Genomic DNA, 12,847 nt, shown 5'->3' on the forward strand with positions numbered 1-12,847 from the left:
AGGTGTCTGTGACTGAGGGAGCTGCTCTTGATCTAATCTGTGCTGGCTGTCTATGTCGCAGGGGGCCACTCTTGGTCCAATTGCACTCTTGGTCCAATCAGAGCTCTGAGCTGGGTGCAGACCATGACAGCCAGACGTGTCATATCTTCATTTTCTGTGTGTGTGTGTGTGTGTGTGTGTGTGTGTGTGTGTGTGTTTAATTCTTTCATATATTACATCCTGACCACTGTTTTTCCTTCTTCCTCTTCCCGCAGACTCCTCCCCACCTCCCCTCTCCCCCAGTTTCACTCCCTTACTCCAACTCTCTGACCACCTATCCCCCACCTCACTCCCATCCCTGTGTCCCCTCAGAAAAAAGCAGGCCTGTCAGGAACATCGACTAAATAAGGTATAACATGCCACAATAAGGCCAGGCATATACCATCAAATCAAGACTGGTCGAGCAACCCAGCAGGAGGAAAGGGCCCCACAAGTAGGCAAGGGAGTCAGAGATGGCACCTGCTCTCACTGTTAGAATCCCATAAGAACATTGAGTTACTCGGCCATAATATATATGCATAGGATCTAGGTCAGACACCTACAGGCTCCCTGATCTCTGCCAACCCCCATAAATCCCGGTCAATGGTCAATTGATTATATGTGTTCCTCCAGTCCTTCCTTCTCCTTCTCCACATGACTGCCTGAATTCTGCCTATTTTTTACCTGTGGGAATCGGCTTCTGCTCCCATCAGTTGCTGGATGAAGTTCTTCTGGTCTCTTTGCTGAGGACTCTGCTAGGCTCTGGTCCCAGAACACTCTGCAGGCAGGACAAGCTGTAGGTCTAAGGTTTTGTGGCTGGGTTGGTGTCCCAATCCCTCCACTTGAGGCCTTGCCTGGTTATAGAAGATTGTGGGTTCAAGTTTTGTGTCCCCCACTATTAGGAATCTTTATAAGGGTTGTTCTTGTAGATTTCATGGAGTTTCCATTGCACTAGATAACCCCTTGTCCCCAAAATGCCCCCCATTCCAGTCATTTCTCCCAGTATTTTCTCCCCCCTCCGCCACTTGATCCCTCCTGTTCTCAGCCCCACACCACCAGACTGCAGTCCACCCACAAAATCTGTAGATTGCTTTTTGTATGATACTCATTTTTACTATGTTAATCTACAGAGCTATGAACATGGCAGATCTTTCTATCTTCTGATATCTTCTTTAATTTCCATCTGCTGAATGGTATGGCCTGTGCCTGTTCTGACTAGCGTGGCCTGTGCCTGTTCTAACTGGTGTGGCCTGTGCCTCTTCTTCTGACTGGTGTGGCCTGTGTCTGCTCTTCTGACTGGTATGGCCTGTTCTGACTGGTATGGTCTGTTTTGCTGACTGGTGTGGCCTCTATCTGAGCTGTGGAAGTCTGCAGGAATTGGGGGCAAGGCCTGCCTGTGGGGTGGATGGTGAGGTGGGAGCTGGTGGGCAGCGGAATGGATCTTTGGTAACTGAATCCAGAGAGTGTGACAGTCCAACTGGCAGGTGGGTCCCTTGCCTGTTCTTCTGACTTTTGATTTCAAGCCCATGACCTCTTTTGGTGCCATATATGGTTTCTCTATACAACATTTGAAAGCATAAAACAAAAGTGTATCCTGGGAAAAGCATATATTTAGCAAAGTTGCTTGTAATTCAGATGTAACACAGTGCCCCGGGGACTCCAAATTTCCCTGGTAGATGTGTTCAAATCTGTTTATCATAGTCACAGCATGGAGCAGTTTCTGATTTATATAGTGAGCTTCAGACTTTTGGTCTTTTCTCTTGTGCCTCAGTTCATCAGAAGGCAGGTTTGTATCACAGTGAACTCTACAATAGTGCTGTCCACAATGCCATGAAGCCAGCATGCATGACAAAGAGGAACTGCTGGGACAGTTTGGGATGCATGTTGGAAGTCCAGCAGCCTGAATGAGAACACTTGAAATCAACAGCTTTAAAAAAAAATACATTTGGAAGGGGAAAAATGTGTACTGGCAAATTAGAAGAAGATGATTTCATGTGTAAATAGAAAAATTATCACAAGACTGCTTGGAACTGTACTGTTTAAATGAAAGGCTTTCAGTAGCCTTAAAGGAAGGCTTCCTCAGGAGTCTGGCTAGCCAGACTTAAACATTAATATCATTGGGTTGCTGTTATCTAACCAAGAGACTCCCACTGTAGGAGCTGAGAACCACAAGGAAGGCCAAACTCATAATCAAGTCGACTGTGGCTGCTCGGAGCCTTGGATTCCTCACCTGCATCACACTGTCAAGTCCTCTGGCCCTGTGCTTTAAGTGATATCTACAGCTTGTCAATCCACTCTCCTACCCCAGCTTCCTGTTACTAGTAAGGTCACTCTCCTAGATCTCAACCTAACACGACCTAGAGTCACCTGAGGAGGCAGTCTCTATTAAGGGATTTCAGAGATCAGATTGGTCTGTGTTTCTGTCTATGAAGGATTATCTTGATTGTTGATTGGTGTGGAAAAATAAGTGTTCAGAAGAATTTGTTCTCAAATAAATGTTTAGAAGAATTTGATACAAACATTTGGACCAACAGTTGTTCCATGTGGAAACATTTAAAATTCCTGATTCAATATACTTAGTAGTTATAATAAACATTCATTTATTTTAACTCATCTTGTAGTCTACCTTGCATCAACTTTTATTAAAATTTGATTATTCTGTTGATTTAGAGTAGTCCACAAGAAAGATTTTAAGATTTGAAGTCCACAAGAAAGATTTTAAGATTTGAAATAAGAAATATTTGTTCATTCCTACCATTGGTTAGTATTACTGATGGATGCACCTTTATTGTTTGATTACTTCTAATTTATTTGGCTATTTTACTTACTCGTCAGCCGCTGTTTAAAGAAAAGTGATCATCAGTGAAATAAGCAAGACTCAAAAAGATCAATATTGCATGTTTTCTGTCATTTGTGGATCATTTATTTTTGTACATGTATAAAACCTCACACACACCTATGTATGTATATGTGTGTATAAGTGTGTGTACTCATGTGTTTGTGTGTATGTATGTATATATATATATTTGTGTTTATGTGTGCTTATATGTGTATTTATATGTGCATATATATGTGTGTGTTTATGTGTGTACATTTATATGTATATGTGTATGTATATACATTTGTGTGTATATGTATATGTGTATGATTTATGAGAGCATAATTATGTATATGTACATATGTGCATGTGCTTATGTGTATGTGTATGTATGTATATATGTATGTGCTGTGTGTTTATATGTGTGTGTGTGTGTGTGAGAGAGAGAGAGAGAGAGAGAGAGAGAGAGAGAGAGAGAGAGAGAGAGAGAGACATGACAGTATGGGGGAGAATGGGCAAAGCAAAGAGACTAGTAGAAGAGGCAAGTCAATGAGAGGACAGGAAGGTTACAAGGAAGGGGGGAATTATATAATTTCTTAGTATATTTGAAAGAAATTATCTTTATGAAACTCAACGTCACATACAATGAATGTGTGGCCCCAATGAGGAAATTACCAATTGCTATTTCTTGACTCTTTTTTTTAAGTTGTCATGTTATTTTTTTTCCTTTTATTTTATTTTACAATACCATTCAGTTCTACATAACAGCCACAGATTCCCTTGTTCTCCACCTTCCTGCCACCCTCCCCTTCCCCCCAGCCCACTCCCCATTCCCACCTCCTTCATGGCAAAGCCTCCCCCGAGGACTGAGATCAACCTGGTAGACTCAGTCCAGGAAGGTTCAGTCCCCTCCTCCCAGATTGAGCCAAGCGTCCCTGCATAAGTCCCAGGCTTCAAACAGCCAACTCATACAATGAGCACAGGACCTGGTACCACTGCCTAGATGCCTCCCAAACAGATCAAGCCAATCAACTGTCTCACCTATTCAGAGGGCCTGATCCAGTTGGGGGCCCCTCAGCCATCACTTCCTAAATATAACACCAGTAGCACAGACACTGAGGGAAAAAAATCAATCAATGGGACCTCTTGAAACTGAGAAGCTTTTGTAGAGCAAAGGATAGGGTCAACAAGGCAAAGCGACAGCCTACAGAATGGGAAAAGATCTTCACCAACCCCACATCTGACAGAGGACTGATATCCAGAATATATAAGGAACTCAAGAAATTAGACATCAAAACGTCCAACAGTCCAATTAAGAAATGGGCTATAGAACTAAACAGAGAATTCTCAACAGAGAAAACTCAAATGGCTGAAAGACATTTAAGGAATTGCTCAACATCCCTAATCATCAGGGAAATGCAAATCAAAACAACTCTGAGATAACACCTTACGCCTGTCAGAATGGCTAAGATCAAAAACACTGAAGATACTTTATGCTGGAGAGGATGTGGAACTATGGGAACTCTCCTCCACTGCTGGTGGGAATGCAAGCTTGCACAACCACTTTGGAAATCAATATGGTGCTTTCTTAGAAAATTGGGAATCAATCTCCCCCAAGATCCAGCTATACCACTCTTGGGCATATACCTAAGAAATGATCAATCATACCACAAGAGCACTTGCTCAGCTATGTTTATATCAGCATTGTTTGTAATAGCCAGAACCTGGAAACAACCTAGATGCCCTTCAACTGAAGAATGAATAAATAAATTGTGGCACATATACACAATGGAATACTACTCAGCAGAGAAAAACAATGACATCATGAGGTTTGCAGGCAAATGGATGGATCTAGAAAATAATCATCCTGAGTGAGGTAATCCAGACTCAGAAAGACAAATATGGTATGTACTCACTCATAGGAGGATACTAGATGTGGAACAAGGATGACTGGACTGCTACTCACATCACCAGTGAGGCTACCTGGAAAACAGGACCCCAAGAAAGACACGAGGATCGTCCAATGATGGAGAAATGGCTGAGATCTACATGAACAACCTGGACATGAGTGGGAGTAATAAAGGGCGAGGGTCGAGGGAAAGAGAGCAGGAGATCCCAGCTGGATCAAGAACAGAGAGGGAGAACAAGGAATAGGAGACCATGGTAAATGAAGACCACATGAGAATAGGAAAAAACAAAGTGCTAAAGAGGCCCACAGAAATCCACAAAGATACCCCCACAAAAGACTGCTGGCAATGGTCGAGAGACAGCCGGGACTGATCTACTCTGGTGATGGGATGGCCAAACACCCTAATAGTTGTGCCAGAAACCCCATCCAAGGACTGAGGAATCTGGATGCAGAGATGCATGGCTAGGCCCGGGGTGGAGCGCCGGGAGTCTAATTAGCGAGAAAGAGGAAGGTTTATATGAGTGAAAATTGTTGAGACCAAGGTTGGATAAAGCACAGGGACAAATAGCCAAATGAATGGAAACACATGAACTGTCATGTTATTTTTTAAAAGTTTCCTAAGAGCTCTTGAGAAGAATTGAAGTTTCTGAATAAAGCTGTTTTAAGCCGAGTTTAAGGCCTGCCTGGGCGACATATCAAGTTACAGGCTAATATGACACCACGTAGTGAGACATTTTTCAACAAAATAAAACAAACAAGCAACAGCAGCTCTCAGTAAATCTGCAGTGATCAGTAATTCCTTGCCTTTTACAGACAATGTGTGCAGAGGAGGAGGTCACGCCACTAACTACTTAGAACTATTTGCTTAGACCTAATTTTATACTCATCATTAAGAGTTTGAGATGACCAAACTGCACCAAAATTAAGTGCTAGGCATGGTGGAAAGTATTGCAATGGAAGAATAATACTTCCAAATACTCCATACCTCTTCTTAAATCTTTCCTTTAGTGTTTCTGGCAATCTTGTATACATCCCAACAGACTGTCAGAATGAGTAATCTACTTTAAAGTATAAACAACATGAACAGTTGCATTGTACACAAACCAACTCCTGGCTGGATATGAGGGAAAACAAAACAAAAATAGAAACCAAACCAAACCAAACCAAACCTAAGCTCTAGATTTGCTTATCCTCATTAAAAACATTGAAGAACCAAACTGAGATCAAATGTGTTATTTGGAAGCAAAAGACAGAGGTGAGAAGCACGAAATTACCAGAAGTAGGGTGCTAATAGGATCTGGGTCCACTGGAGTTTCTGGGGTGATGACAGTTACTGTCCTTGGCTCCAGCACCTATGTAGGATTCAGCCTTATGCTGGTACAATGCACATCTCTGGATAGATTTCCATTTTTTTAGAATGGACATTTGTATATCATTCTTTCCCCAATAGTAGAGTTCTTAGATCCTTGAGGGAGAGCTGTTGACATTAAGGTAAAACTTCTATCAAATTATATCACCGTGGCTAATTTGCAGGAATTTGCAAAGGTGACGGAAAACCTACCTCCACTATGGTATACACATGAAGTATATACTTAAACGTTTATCCACAGGTGACTTGGGATTTATAGTCTATTTCCAGAGGGGAGATACATACACATTGACAGAGAAATGTCTCTGGGTTAAATGTCTATTGGTATCACAGAGGTTCAAGGCAGACATATATATTCTAAAATAGAGAAAAAGGGCTTCATGCAAGGCACGTGTTCTGTATCATGACTAGATTATACAATAAAATGGGAGATAGATTATTAATAACTCCAAGATTGGCATGCTGACCTGTTCTCCACAAATAACGGCCTTCTCCTCAAAATTAGCTCATTTGGTGTACTGCAGAGGCTGCAAGAAGCTGAACTGTTGGGCGTAGTGTCTTGGGGTTAGATTTCTACTTTGACTTCTCCACAAACCAGTTACATTAGGCACAGTATTCTGTTAATTCTCAGTTTATAGGTAGTGCAGAAGACACTATTTTAGGATAGTATATATTTTCCATAGAACATTAGCAAAGTAAGCTGAAAAGACTTTAGATCAGGTGAAATCCTATGAAATGTTCTATGTGAATTACTCTATCAGCTGTCCACTGTGGACAGACAGTGGAGGAGCAGGGCTTCAGATGTGTCCAGTTTTATCCCAGGTCTGGATGGTCATCAATAACAGAAGTCCATTTACTTTTCCTGACCAGATTGTACCTTGTCCACCCAGACTTATAGTCTTCTACAGGGTCTCAGAGAAATTTCCTACCAAAGAATCAGAGCTACCAGCCAAGTTTAAAGCCATCCTAACTGTATCTGTAGTTTTTATGGCTTTATTAAGTGTAATCAAAACTATATTTGTTAAGGGTAGCAAAAATTGTTGTGTTTAGACCCTCCCTTACCAAGGAAAATTAAAAAAGTTTATGACTCGGGTGATTATGTTTTCATCCTAGAATGTAACCTAATCTAACAAGTTAGAATGATAATTCTAGAAAACAAACAAGAATCTAGGATAAAATCGTGCACTTTTATTTTCCCAACAAAGGTACCCATTCTTATTTAACCAAATCATTATACATTGCAAGGTAGCTATTACGTATTACCCATTACAAATTTTACTACCTTGAAATTAACTTGGTATTTGTATTTAAAACATTGAACACTAAAATAGGCTTCAAATAATAGAGCTTATTCAACAAGATCTCTAGTGAGAAGTCTCAAAAAAGTGCCTTCCAGTCCATCTCTTCCTAATTCTGCAGTTCAACACCACGGGCCTTCTTTACCTTCTTCATTGTTTCCTGTTCATGTCATGCAGTATGGCTGATGCAAAGATGGCTGCCTCCCACAGCAGTGTTCAACACCGGTTGGGAGGGAACCAGGGAAGTTTTCATGGGATTTTCTTTACCCATCAGGAAGGGTTGAATTTCAGAGAACCATTCAGGAGAGTTCCTTTGAGGTCTTATTTCCATGTCTTTGTTTTCCTACCAGCCTGGGGAACACTTGGCAGAATTTTCAAGGACTCGGGCATTGTCAAGAAATGAGGAAGGCAGACTGCGTTGTCACCAACAATTAAATGACAGCATTTCCTGAGACTGCTAAATGGTCATTTTCCACTCTTTCCGTCTTTGCTCTGAAGTTAGCACATCACAGCGGTGGAGAATCAGGAAGGAGACAGGATTTCAACACTTAGGAAAAAGGGCTCCTCGGTGTCGGCACCTACTTTCTCCTATGTGTTCTACTACTCCGTATTCTTTATACAGAGCATGGAAAAAGAAGCAAAACCATCTTAGTTAGTAAACGAGAAAACCATGGCTTAGAAAGTGAAATAATTTGCTCGATTTTTCTCAAATGGAAAAAGATTCAAACTCAGACAATCTATTTTTGGAAAATGAATTCCTAGTGACTTTTCATCTTAACTCTCTGTGAAATAATTGTGTTCCTCTAAGAAACCATTGCTTCTCTCTCTGGAAAGATTGAGCTATTCAGAAAGAAGTATAGGGTTTAAATAAGTATAAGTTTAAAGACATGTGGGTTCTATGCTGAATTCTGGAAGAGGTGTAACTGAATTCTATTGTTTAGGGTCAGAGTCTCTCAGAGGACAGAAACTCATGGGCTACCAGCTTCTGATATTTCAGAGTTTCTGGAAGAATGTGTAAGTTCTTCAGAGTGTACAGGTATGAAGCATAAAGAAATATGTCTCACTCCAAAGTAGTATTCTAGTGTCTAGAGGTAGACATGTCTTTATTCATTACCAGTTATTATTTTCTCTGCTATTTTCATACTACATGAAATGAAAGATGCAAGCATTTTACTTAAAGGTTTTGTATAATCAACATACATATATATGTATTACCTTTAATTCTGTTTTGTTTGAGACAGAGAATTTGCCACATTTCCCCAGAGAGATTTGAGCTCATGATCTTTCCACATCTTCTTCCCAAACATGGGCATTACTGTATGCATCATCACACCAAGCTTATGTTTTTTTAAAGTGATAATCATTACAAAAAATTATTATGCCATTAATAAGCAAATTAAGTATAAAATAATGTATATGTATATGTCTGTTTTCATTGAGACCTAAGACATAAGCTGAGTAGTAGCTGAGGTAGTTACGGGATAGAAGTGAGGAGAGGTCTAAGGATATTTAGATTAGAACAACTATGTACAATGCTGACATTCCATAATTCTGAGACAATGCTCTAATTCATCCTTCTCAAGTAACCAGAAACAGTAGCAAGCATCCACATGACCATCCTTCACCATGTTCCTAATGGAGGGCTAGGACATATATCTAATGTTAAGGACTTAACCTAATCACATATAGAAAAGTACCCGTTTATATTAGATATGTTCACATTTTTCAGAGGATGAAAAGGGGGAATTTTGGTGGGTGTTAATTTGCTTGCCTAGGTGATTAAACTCTTTCAGAAACTTACTACATTGTACAGGTTTCGTTAATACAAGAGAATAATAGATGTAGGCTAGCTTTAACAAGAAAACAAAGGTTATTTAGCTCCCAGTACTACGGGTTCATAGTTCAAGCAGCATTGGGCAGGTTCTGGTACAGGTTCCCTTTAACTGCATTGCTTCATGGTAGATGGAAGTGACAGGTAAATGTATGGAAGAGGAGACCAAAATACAAGAATTAAAAGTGAGAGTTCTGGTGGTCCAGGCTCAGGCTTTTACTACTTTTTGAGTGAGAACTACTGAAGGTTATACCAGAAGTACTTTGATAGTCTTCAAGGATACATCCTTAAATAATCCAAGGATTTCCCCCCTCTTACAGATTCTGCACAACCTTCTAACCTCCACTGGGACCAAGTTCCCAACAAAGGAAACATCAGAGGGACACTCAAACACACACAAACCATAGTAAGTCCCTGCAGCATGTTCTTGTAAATCTCTTCCAGTACAGAAATCTATGTAATTTAACCAAGGACCTTTCAGAATCACGTTTATTATCAAACTGGGCAGACTCTGTGGAGTAAAAATCAGGGTTGGCTACAAAATGATAAGATGTTTTCTTCTGGAGTTACTAGTCTGGTTCTAAAATCATTTCCCAAAGAGGCAGCCCAGCTATGCGGGAAGAAGCAATGCTACATGAAATAACTGCAATATTTCAACCCGAGTGTTTTAAATTGGACAGCATTGCAGGCGTGTTTGATTCCTCCAATGGGAATGTCTGAATTCAGGGAGCTGCTTCCTGCAGCATCAGCACCTGGTACAGGGAGATGGAACCCGAGGAGAGTGAGTGGAAGGAGCAACGGTAAAGTGTCCCAAAATTAAAACCATCTTTTTGAGTACCTTACCATCTTAAGGAAGTCTGCGACTCTTCAAGTGGATAAATTCTATCTACAACATTTCATGACTTCCCTGTTTCCTTTTCATTGTTGCTGATTAAAAAAAGAAACAATAACGGTGAGGGCTCACTTTTGAGTGTCTGCCTTGCTACTTCAACTAGATTTTACAGCAAGAAAAATCTAGCAGCCTTTGGAAGGATTCAATGTGTGCAGTCCTCGGTGATTTTAATCATTTCTCAGCTGCCTTCCTAAGCGAGCCCCATCTGCCCCTCCAGTCCATCTGCTGGTTGTTAACACTTAGACAGTTACTTGAAAGAAAAAAAAATCAAAATCAGAACGGAGGTGGGGGAGGGCATGTGATATCATGGTTTCTGGTTAAATGTTGTGATTGACAAACACATGCATAAATCAAGATGCTTCTCTACAGGCTCAGCTTCAATGTGACCTGGAGCTAATTTGGTCCAGGAATACCATGTCTTCTGTGGCAGAGGAGAGCTATGCTTGGATGCAGGCTCTTCGTTATGCAAAGCATTTACTTGCTCGTATTCCTTTGCCATGGAAGCCGGTGATTAAATTATTTGAATTTCTAATAACCATCACTGCAATAAAAAATGAAATAACATTTGTTCCAGTTTCCCGGTGGAAACTATGGCCTTTGGAATTCTTAGGATGGATTTTTTTTTTTACACCAGTATCTGTCATCTTTCAGAACAGATTCTCACACAGATGGTTCAATACACTCTGAAAAGGAAATGCAATGGGGGCTTCCATTTGAAAAAGGACACAGTAATTACCCAGGCGACCCGCTTATTCTGCGAGGGAATCTGAAGCCCGGGAAGAGCCTGAGAGCCAGTGAGAGGGATTGAAGTTCCTCAGACACTGTGGCTTTTTGTCCACTGAGCAGAACACAGGCTCTCAAATTACCCTCAAGTCTCAGTCCACAGTTATGAGCTGTAGGATTTACACTTAGGTTCCAGCTGATGGCCCCTCCACACGACAGATTTTCACTTGTGTTTGAAATTTTTGGCAGTGAGACTGCTGTCAGCTTCAGGACAAATTCTGTCAGTGATGAGAGTCTCTGGACAGCACAGCTTTTTAAAACAATTATAATTGTTGGAAGTAATTTATCTTTAGGGTAAATTTTGTCATTTAAACATAGCTTTTTGCTTGTTTTTCCATTAAAAGAGAGTTAGAATGATTGGAATAAATGCAGTCTCTTTCTGTCAGTCTCTATGTATATCAGGACTGGTAACAATCCATTAGATGAAAATACCCACTTTGATATCCACTTTTATCAACTTTTTTTCCAAGGGGTAAATTTATGTCAGTATTATATCTTACACCCCCTTTGAAAGGTTTACTAGCAGAATATCAAAAGGCCCAGAGCACCAAAACCCACATGAGCTCAGGAAGGGCAACATGAGTGATCAGTGCTTTGTGGAAGCTGAATGAAGCTCATGTGTGGAGGATCATCTGGGTGCCAATCTCCAGCACTCCAGTATAAAGCCAGGCATGACAACACATGCATGTAACCCCGGTGTGAGAAAGTGGAGACAGAAGGATTCCCCAAGGCTTGATGGATAGCCAGTGTAGCCAAATAAGTGATATTCAGGTTCAGTGAAAGACTCTTATCTCAAAAACAAGGTAAACTATGATAGTAGAAGGCATCTGACATTGACCTCTGCACTCTACACTACCATGCACACACATGCACATATACAATATAACACATGCGTGAGCACACGCACACACACACACACACACACACACACACAGACTACTTTGTGGAAACTACTTATATTTCTTTAATTTGAGCCACAATTATGATGTCATGTTAAAGCAAATAGTATGAACTTATTTTTGTTACTAGAATACACTGTCAAGATCCAGCACACTCTCTTCCCTTGCAATATGAACTGGAGAGATGACACACAAGGTATCATGATTTGGTCTGATAATCACAGGATAGCAATTTGTATGAAAGCATCAGATTGTCTCTTGTGGGCTCATTGGACTGCTTGGTCATGGAGAACAGAGGATTCGCAGGGCACTGCACAAGCTTCTAGTGTGATGCCCACTTACGTCATCCTGCTGAAGAGAAGTCTAATAGCTCCCAAGGACCCCTCAGCTTTGTGTTTCATCAGTGCCCCTAGGTGATTGCTACAGCATGGACAAGCTCAGTGAGGACAGTTGAGGCAAAGCAACAATTTCTAATGATGAGTCTATAGTTCCGAAACATCTGGATGTCACTTGTCCTACAACACAGAATTTGCTGGACATTGTGGAATCTACAGCGCAGAGGTTGGTCATGATACCCTTGGTCAGTTTCTAAGTAGGTGGAAGCATTTGAAATATGGTTTATACCTCCTCAGATTACCATCCTAACCTTCTACACAGCTTCCTGTTTGGCAGTTAGCAACATCAAAGAGATCCGTGTGATCACAGAGAAGCATGATGAAGCGGAGCAGAGGGACCTTCTAGAGAAGACTGCTGCGATGGCTCAGACCTCATGCTGACCCCTCAGCAGGAAGCCATCTTCAACAAGATGGCAGTTGATGTCCTGATGAAGCTCAATGGTTTAATGTAGCTTAAAATGACCTGAATTAAGAAAGTTCAATAAGGCTCACCACAGGAGTCTCAGCTAGTGGTTGGTATTGCATTCAGAAAGGTTAAGCCAAAAGTTGAGAAATATAACTCTGAAATCTGAATTATCTAACGGGAGGTTATTGGATGATTATCAATGAAAAGTTAGGACTTAGCATTCTGAAAG

This window comes from Peromyscus maniculatus, chromosome 19, assembly GCF_049852395.1.
Source record: "Peromyscus maniculatus bairdii isolate BWxNUB_F1_BW_parent chromosome 19, HU_Pman_BW_mat_3.1, whole genome shotgun sequence".
NCBI lineage: Eukaryota > Metazoa > Chordata > Mammalia > Rodentia > Cricetidae > Peromyscus > Peromyscus maniculatus.